The sequence below is a fragment of the Coregonus lavaretus genome (genome assembly GCF_964263955.1).
Source record: "Coregonus lavaretus genome assembly, chromosome: 18".
NCBI classification, from domain to species: domain Eukaryota; kingdom Metazoa; phylum Chordata; class Actinopteri; order Salmoniformes; family Salmonidae; genus Coregonus; species Coregonus lavaretus.
In genome coordinates, this window is record NC_140005.1 from 23,228,812 (window position 1) to 23,238,830 (window position 10,019).

A 10,019-nucleotide genomic window follows, 5' to 3' on the forward strand; every position below is an offset into this window, starting at 1 on the left:
TTTTCAAAAAATCCTAATTACAAAGTCACGGAGTGGAGTGTGACGAATGCACGCCAATGGCTTGTGTTTTTCGGTGACAAGGTTGTCCACCAACAGTACCACCACCACAGCTGAAGACAGAGGCTGTGTACCTGTGTGCCTCCACCCACAGGTGAGGCCTGCTCTCTGGGCCAGACTGGGCACCAGGTGGCCATCCTGCCAGCAGGCCAATGCTACTCTAATCAAGGATGTGGAGCCCAGCTGGAGCTGCCAACATCTGCTCCCCATGCACTTGAGTGGCTAAAGGCAGGCTCTGGTCTGGGCACATACTGCAAGAGCTGTGACCTTGAGGCAAGGGATGTTTAAGGGATTAGATGCAGAATATGAAGAGGTTAATGGAACGAACACAAACCACAAACAGAGAGAGACCACTGAAACCTAAAAGGTTAAAAGACACTTTAAGAAGTAACTGAACTCTAAGACATCAAATGAATCATAGCTTTTCCTGGTGTCTAAATATGGCTGTTGCACCACTGTCAACCGCCCATTACTTGCTACCATTTTTCCATCTCCTTGAGCTCCAGTAGGACTTAACCCAAAGATTGTTCAGTCCTCAGTACAGAGCGGCAGTCTACTGAGCAGCAATCAGGAGCGTGCTGTTGTGTAAGTGAGAAATGATTGACAGTGTGCCACGGTGTTCCCATTTATTTATTCTCCGGAGCTGTTTTCTGTCAGAACGGTTATTGATTTTTCCATAAAGTAAGAAAACAAGTACCATTGAGAGGTCAGCACAAATGAAACCAGAAGATGTAAAGCCCTCTGTCTCCCTATTATTGGTTACCACAGACGTCTTCTCCCTATTTTATATATAAGCCAACAGATAATGAGATCATCAAGGGGAATACCCAGTGGAAGCAGGAGTCTAGCAGTGGGAGGGACATGGGAGGAAAGAGACCAACCAGATTTACACACAGGCAGCACTATGGACTTCTATGGGACTAGCCTATTGCGCCATGGTCCAACTTTCTATATTCGTACTAGTGTAGCATACTGACACTGATGATTTCCTCTCTGTTGAGGGTATCAGAGGTTAGGCTTGATCATTTATGTAAAAATGTTGACCTCTGGCTCAGGCCTACAGTGGCCAGGCAGGACTGTATAAGCCTATTTAGTAAACCCATTATTATAATGAATATGACAGCATGGTAATTGATTGGTTCCAATGTCACTTATAGAAAGTCACAGTTGTATATCTAATTTTGATCAAATAAATGCATTGGAATGCAATCAGTTGAACTCAGGACAACTATAGCTTCAATTATGAAGAATAAGATAGAAATTAACTTTGAAACCAATCAATACCTCACCAAGTGACATTCATTTGTGGCAATATTTCTTCCAACAAAGTAATGAGCTGAGTGATGCCTTGCGGCCAAAGAATCAGAGATCCCTCCCAACTGATCACCTCAGAGAGAGAGGAGATGAGCAGGAGAGGGGAATGCCATTCATTTTGAATGTCAATTTCATACTTAAAGGTGCAGAGGTATCAATGTGATACACTTTTTGTTTTAGATGAGGCCACATTGAATATTGACAACTAGATGAAGACAGGCAGTATAGATCATTTTAAATGTCGCCGTGTTTAATTGCCTCTGTCAGATAGTAGTTATGCCCATGACTTTTATATTACGGGCCAAACTGCCTCAGTAACTTCACCACATAAAGGGTAAATGGAGCATGTGATATTTAGGGGTAATTTGCAGTTTGACTTGGTCTGTGTCAACAAAGGCTAGTGATAACATATTTTACAATGGATATGTTGTAAATATTGCAAAGGTTGCAAACATGATGTAATATTTAGAAAAGTCTAAATGAAACCTCTTCATGTAAAAACCAAGACTATTTCTATCCTATAGGATGTTATATTATTGTCCTGCCCAAATAGATATTTTCTCACACAAAAATAAAATAAAAGTGATGTTAAGGTATATGCATAATGTTTAGAACATTACCCTTCAGACATGTTCTCTTAACAAGCCTCTCATTGCTCCTTGGCCTCTCGGACCAGTGGGATCTTATCCGTCCAGCACTCCTCTACCCTGAGGCCCACTCCATCAGCCTCCCTGTTCACTCCCACTCCCACCCAGCCTCCAGCCCCCTTCTTCAGCCTGGACAGATGCTGCTTTTTGGACGACCTGTGGTTCCCACCCGACTTGCTATCCATCATGACACCGTCAACTTCTGCTGCAGGCTGACCGTCACGTCTGAGGTCATGCGTTTGACCTTCCGCCTTCTCCTAAATGGCCGTCCTGGGGTGTTCGCTGTGAAGGTGTCCGACTCAGGCCATGAGTGCTGCTTGGTTTTGATGGCCTTGCTGTTGCTGGAACAGGAGGGCCAGCACTTGGCCACCATCATGTCGTCTGAGTCACTGTAGTTGGCGGTGGCGGCGGAGAGGGCCGGATCAGCATTCTCCCGGCAGTCTTTGGCTGCTTCATCTAGGCTGGACTCGGAGGCCTCGCTGAGCCAGCGGCCGTGCTCCATGGGGTGGAGGGAAGAGTCACAGATGCGTTTCCATCCCGACGTCGGCGGATCTGCCTGCGCTGCTGCAGAAGGGCTCAGAACCATCTCCTCCCAGAGCTCCTCTAGCTTGGTCTGCTCTGAGGTCAGCTCCAGGGCTGACACCAGGTCATGCACCAACATACCACGGCTAAGGGCTGTTCTTAGGCACAGCCCTTAGCCATGGTATATTGGCCATATACCACAAACCCCCGAGGTGCCTTATTGCTATTATAAACTGGTTACCAACGTAATTAGAGCAGTAAAAATAAATGTTTTGTCGTACCCGTGGTATACAGTCTGATATATCACGGCTGTCAGCCAATCAGCATTCAGGGCTCGAACCACCCAGTTTAAAACAGTATATACATCATGTCAGGTCAACTTTATGTTTCCTTGACCAGGCAAGCAATAGATGCCTACCTGTAGTCCAATATTATAGTTAGTATGAAAAAAGTATTCCCAGTGGGTTGCAGAAAACTTCCCTCAAAGTGACATTGTTCCTTGTGTGTGGAGCAAGACCAATACATTTAATGTATATAATACTTTTTTAAACAATAGAAATAAGTGTTTTTAGAATGTCTGACAAGTGCCAGTAATGGAAGTTTTCCTCAAAGCCAATGTGTGGCTGAATGAAGTGAAAAGTCCTTTACCACTCCTTTCATCTCTCAGATGAAGGCTGGCTAAATAATGAAAAAAATAAAAGTCTCTGCAAAAATGAGCACAAAGGCCATTTAATCTCTCTCATCTTCCTCTTAATAACTGCAAATTTCCCCTTGGGCCCATGGGAGAGGGCCTCTCTGTGCCGCTGCCACCTTATCTGTCCCCTCCATATTTCAGCGTGCTGAGCGGCTTCCTCAGTACCGAGCCCCCGGCCTCCTCTCGCCGGGCCTGTGGGAGAGCTGGGCTCCTGGGCCCGCCATTGTTCTGGCCTGGGAGGCAGTCCGGGGAGAGGCCTGAAAGCCGGAGAGGGGGAATAAAAAAAAATCTGCCACCGCTTCATTAAGCGCCAGCCTTTCACAAGCAAACATATCAGAAACAGTCCCCTTTCAGAGTCGGTAATTAGCAATTTGAAAACCTTGCCCCCTCAGGATATACAGTTTCAATTTAGTCGGCAGGACAGCTTTAGATTCTAAGGCACTTAATATTCATTGTTTCTACCATCTTCCCAATTTCTCAACGTACATTGTCTAGCCTTTCACTGGTGATAAAGTGTTTTATCTGTCATGTAATTCTTCTTTTCAAGTTAATTTTTATAAATCATTTTCAAAGGGATTTGTCAAGAATGTGTGGGATATGATAGCAAAGCGCTCTTCAAGAAGCACCAAGCTGGAAATCCTGTAGAGTTGTGCATGCTTGATTAAGTTGAGAAGTAAATAGTCTATGAGAAAACTTGAGGTAACTCCTTCTAGCCAGTAGCTCTGCCACAGAGAAGACTCTCCCCTCCACAGGAGAGGGCATATGGGTATTTGAATTTCAGGTCAAAAAAACCAGAATTTTTTTTTCAAATATGACTGTGATGACCAATGGATATTGTAAAAAAGGTCATCTTCAGACAGCTATTCTAGCACAGCCTGGGCATCCTTATACTGTAGTGCATGCTGTTGTATCCGGCTCGAAGGACCAGTGCTGTAATAGAGATAGCCTTTTTTTACAGATAGTGATACTGTAGTTTTACAGTATATGACGAAGTTTTATAATGTCTAATACTTTAACAGTATGGTAGCTGAAATTATTACCATTACTTTTTTGTATCATTGTTGGTACTGCTATACTACTTATTTTGCTGCCTGGATGAGAGGCCAAATGTTTGCAAAGTGTTTAATAACCCAAGCCTCACGCTTTACCTCAGGGGGCAAGAATAACACTTATCTGGGGCACTCTGAATCCTTTGTTTCTAAATGCTACCCATTCCATTGCAATCTGCTTTGTCTAATAAAAATAATTGATTTTTGCCTCTCACATAAATGAAAAAGGAATGTGATTAAGCATTTTGTCTCAAAATCTAAATTCAAGATCCTCATCAAAAATGGAAAAATATACAATTCATTAAAGCCAGAAAGAAATGGCTTAAAATGTAAAAAGAGGGACAGGGAATGAAATAATGAAGGGAGTCCGAGTGAGCTATCTTTCCTAGGCAGAGCGCCACTAGGGATGTAAACTCCCAGCCAGCAGAATGAGCTACCTATCTGTGAAAAGAGTGACTGTTCCATCCTATTTGATTTGGCTTCCCTATCATCTCTTAAGAAGATGTCAGCCTGACTTCGTCTATTGCTCTGAGCCTTTATCAACCCATAGACGCTCCGCTGCAAAAAGGGGAGCCTCATTTCAATGCCTTTCAAGGAGCAACACTAAAGAATAAGTGTTATGCGATAACAAGAGGGTTGTTAAATAGATCTGTCTATTTGTATGGTAATAATGATTGCTTAAAGACCTGGGGCGCCATTACTTGTAGAGCAAGGAAACAAATCTGTATTCAGGTATTGTGTTAACATGCCTCTCCAAATGACCTTGTGAAACTTTTACACAGTAACAAATGAGTTGCATGCTACGTTTTTTCATTTAATATTTTTCATTATTTTCTCTGCTCTAGTCAGACCGAAAGCAGCTTGGTATGGGAGCATCCTGTGGCTGCTCAGCACAACTCACTGTCTTATGATTTGATAGAAAATGTGGCTCAATGTTCCCCAATTGATACAATGTTTCCCACAATTATTGTTTGTTCTAGTCACATTCTGGGCTTAAAGATGACTCTGTTAGTAATGTTGACAAGGTCAGAACAATTTTCTTCAGAGGAAATCATCCTGACATTTCCCAATCCTTCAAAAGGAAATAGGCCTACCATTTTAGTAATCATTGTTGATTAAATAAGCTATTATCCTTAGTTGCTAGTGCTACATACATTTTTTGTACTTATAAATTAATGATATATGCCCATTGATTCTTGAAGAACATAACTTATAACTGCCTCATGATCTTAGTTCAACTGATGTACCCCTCAAAACATGGTTTAAACTATAATGTTTATATCATGGATGGTCAGTCCTTGCATCCATAGCTCTGTCTATAAATGTGAGAGTGGTTACATTTCTCCAGGCCCATCCCTCAGCTTTTTACCAAAATGGAGACAGGTTATTGTTTCAACTAACGATTCTAGCTTTAAGTCACTGCTAGCTACAACAATGACCGTATGACAAAAAACATCAACTGAACAATATGACAAAAGCCAATCTCTCATTAGGATTCAAATGATCCTGTTTTCTGGCCCCAGTTGGAGTAAGCTATTAACAACATTATCTGAAAAGCTGGTCCACAGACCTCAGGAGCATTGTTTTTGTTGTTAAGGAAATCAAACGGTTGTGAGTGTGTTTGTTGTGGGTCTGTACCTGAAGACCTCCTTGAAGCACATTGTTTCAGATGTGTTGTTTGCTACAGTTAGTGATGTCAGTTAGTCCCAACGAAGGCAGGGTTGACATGTCAATTTGGCAGAGGGGCGGGCCAGGGTTCACCTCAGTCATTTGATCCTTTATCTCCCCTTTTGATATCTCAGTCTTGTGTCAGTACAAACAACAACAGCCCGTCCAATGACGTCTGCCAGAGAGTGGCTGATGAACATGATTGATTCTTCAGGCATACCAGGGGATGAGTACAACAATGACATGAACACTTGATGAAAAAGCTCCCTTCTCTCCATAGAGCAGCTGGAGTGAGTCAGGGTGTATGCTTTGTGGCCAACCCTCTCAATAAAAATGATCTAATAAAAACACACAATAAAGGCCATGTCCATTTATTCAAATATCAATACACCTTGTGACATTTGTCCCTGAAAAGCAATGGGTTTCTCTGTATATTCTGTGTGGCCCCTACATGTCTCCATAGAATATATTGGGAAGGAAGGGAATGGAAGAACTGGGGATAAAATAGCTAATTTATCCATTAGCAACCCCTGGTTGACCTGTGAGTAATCTTTGTAACCCAGAAGTAAAATCTTGCGTAACTGGGTCAGCTGCGTGATTAACTTGTGTTCATTTGTGTTAGAAATTGTCCCGGCAAAAACAGTCTCCACCCTTCTGATCCATGTGGGCACACACGCAAAGCCAGGGGCGCAACTTTCACTGGGGACGGGGGGGGGACATGTCCCCCCCCCCCCCCCCCCCCACATTCTGAAATTGCATCAGTAATAAATGAGTAGGAAAGTGTATCTATAGGCTTGCGTTGTTGTTATTATTAGCGGCTTGGGTCTTTTTTAATATCGAGGAATATTTCACTTTCTCTGTTCATAGGAGTAACAACATGAATTTGTGCATGAGGCAGAAATAATGCAGTGCAACTCGAGTTTCACCATCATCTGGAAGACGGTGTCCCTTTTTGGTAAGGGAGAGTGGAGGGATGTTGAGAGGCGGACCCTTAGTCTGATGCTCTCTCCCTCCGCTGACACTGACCATCAGATGCAGGCACCATATGCCCAATAAAATAAAAATTAAAAGCTAATTATTTAGCTGTGCTTCACAAGTAATACAACAACAGATCTATTACCAGTGTGATCATATAGCCCACCTTAAATTTTGAAATATAATTTTAAAAAATGGCCCTAACAACAATGCATTGATGGGGCAATTCAAGCAAAGCCAATATGCAGCGATAATGTATTGGGCCTATAGCGTACTGCACAAACCTCCTTGCTACAGTACTGTTTTTAATTGGTTAATGTTGCATAGGCTTAAGTTTTTAAGCGGTAGAGCTCAGCTTGCATTTTGACTCAAAGTGATCTTGACTCAGAAAAGGTTGCTGACCACTGTTCTAGAGTTTTCCCTGTTAACACCATCAACGTTTCCCTTTACTGTGGCAATTGTGATCGAATCAATGCAATATTAGCCACTTTCAATGCAACATACTGAAACAAAACAAACTATGCAAGAGATTTTGTTGTAGCCAGAACACATCGGAGTAGGATTCTATTGCAATGACATGCACTACTCAGCCGGTACTCTACACAGACAGCTGTGGCATAAACAATCAGAGCTGCAGTAGGCCTATATGCAAATAGACCATTGCCATATATGGATCTGTGCAATTTACTTTGAACTGGACTGTGTTAACAGCATGAGCGGTCATGAGTAGACACACTTGTTTTGAGATCAAAGTGAGAGCTTTATGTAGCCACGTGTGCTCATTTTGTTGATATCCTTTGCTAGTTAGTGAGTTATTAGCCCAGTTATAGATAATTTGTAGTCAGTAATGGGGAGTGATTTCTTCCTACAAGAGCATAAAACGTATACATTTGAAAAGCGAGTCAGGTAAAGAGCTTTTTTTCTGTCTTCAAGGGGCATAGTTGTATTTTGAGACAGGCTTGAATAAGCTGAGTAGCCAATAGGCAGAGGGTAGCATAATTTGTCTGATTCTCTAATAGTGATATGGGAATAATAATGCATTTTATTTTGTAAAGTGGTTTCTTGCATCAAACAACACAACATTTTCAGTCACCTCCTTGTCTGCATGTTTTTTTTCAAAAGTCACATGGAATGTAGGCCTACATTGAGCACCACACATTGGCTGATACTGAATGATAGAACAGCTATTTCCATATTAAAATGTTATGGGATGCATTTTCTCCATTGTTTTTGATGGTAGGCCACTCTGGTAGGCCTACATTATGATCAAATAGCCACTGTAGCCTACATGGACACTGTTAAAACTGTAACTTAAAGCGGGTACAGCCTCAGTGTTCACAGTAAATGCACAGAATTGTCACAATGTTCAGGTTTACACTCAGCAGACCTGAAATTTGCTCAGTGCCTAATTTTTTTTGAGGGAACATTGCAGGAGGCATAGCAGTTCAAGCACCGCCTTCGCCCAATCCTGTTACGTCATGTTGGCCAATCCAGCTCTGCACCCCATGCCTGACTTCAGTATGGCCTTCCCCAGAACTGGTCACCTGCTTCCATTTATCTGGTGGGATAACAAAAAATCTGTCAGGAGGCAGGGGGAGGATTTTTCACTCTGCACCAGCCGAGCTGGCAGATTGAGACCCCGTAATGCACAAGTCTGTTTTTATTATTCTTGCTGGGGGAACACTATTTCATCAAGCGCATGATTCCACAGAAGAGAGGAGATAGCCCCAGCCGTCTATATTTCTTCCAATCAAACATTCCAAGGGGAAAAAATGAGTGGGTGCCATCAAATCCCAGAATAATGCTGCCAGATTTTATGTAAAAAGAAGGACTGATGGACAAATGCAGGAAGGCAAGACAGGTTTAATGACATGTGTTCAGGAGCTGAGATTGGAAAACTGACAGAGAAAAGCAGCCTCTTTGCTGGAATATAAATTGTTGTGCGCTGTAAAAAGGCTTTTATCTGGAGTGAATATGGGACATAATACACAGGTCAGGGTTAAGTCATTTTCTCTGGCAAGTTAAGCGAATAATGAAGGCGAGCCCGCGCGCAGAAGGAGCAGTGCTACTGCCAGTTTGTCTTCATTTATTAAGCCAAATCTCATGATTTTGGCGTTGCCACGGTGGGTGCTCTGGCGCGCACCAGTGGACGACATATCGCTTAATTTACACAAGGTAATGAAATCAGGGAATGGGATGACAAAACAATTTACCTGCTGACATGGGAAGAAGTGATTTGCGAACATGGAGGTGAGCGGAAGAGCAGGCAGAGGGGCAGAGGGGTGGAAGAGAAAGGGAGAGATGGAGGGGGTGATGAGGAGAGAGAGGGGAGTAGAGGGATGAAAGAGAGAGGGGGCTGGTCTTCTCAATGGGCACGTTGGTGGGGCTGGTGCGTACATCTCTATGCGGTAGCATAATGTGGTTAGGTAAAGACTAAGGAGAGAGAGAGAGAGAGAGAGAGAGAGAGAGAGAGAGAGAGAGAGAGAGAGAGAGAGAGAGAGAGAGAGAGAGAGAGAGAGAGAGAGAGAGAGAGAGAGAAAGGGGGGAGGAGGTGTACATGAGGGACTCACCACTTCTGATCACATGATGGCTCTGGTAACTCTGGTAACTCCAGTTTATCACACACACACACACACACAGACCAGAAACAGACACGCAATCAAGCTGTAATTGACTTCAAACCTGATGGAGGGTCTGTTCTGACAAGGCCCTTGTTTTGCTCTGTCCCCCTTCCCAATTTTAATCACTTAGACTACGCCACTCCAGTGAAGGGGTGGGTAACTATTATCATCACACAGGCCATGCAACAGGTATTTCTACCCACAGAAATCATGAGTCTGTAAGACTGCTATCTCAAACTGTTATGGTTGACAACCACATTACAATCATGTTATGTAAAGTTTGCCACATACGTTTAAAATCTTGTGTAATCTCTGACATTGCTCGTTCTGACATTTCTATACTTCTTAATTTATTAATAAAACATTTTTTTTTAAATGCATTATGTGTGTATTGTTTTTATTTAAATGTTTTATTGCTAGGTTTTACTGCACTGTTGGAGCTAGAAACACAAGCATTTCGCTGCACCTGCGA

The 10,019-nt window shown here is 42.7% G+C and overlaps 1 pseudogene across 1 annotated transcript in view; it reads right to left on the reverse strand.

The window, feature by feature from the left end:
- LOC311145354 (G patch domain-containing protein 2-like) overlaps positions 1–2,679 on the reverse strand; it is a 54,389-nt pseudogene extending 51,710 nt beyond the window's left edge. The window contains exon 1 of the transcript in view: positions 1,992–2,679. The product of the transcript in view is annotated as a G patch domain-containing protein 2-like (transcript). The remainder of the gene's footprint in view (positions 1–1,991) is intronic.
- Positions 2,680–10,019: the final 7,340 nt, after the last annotated feature.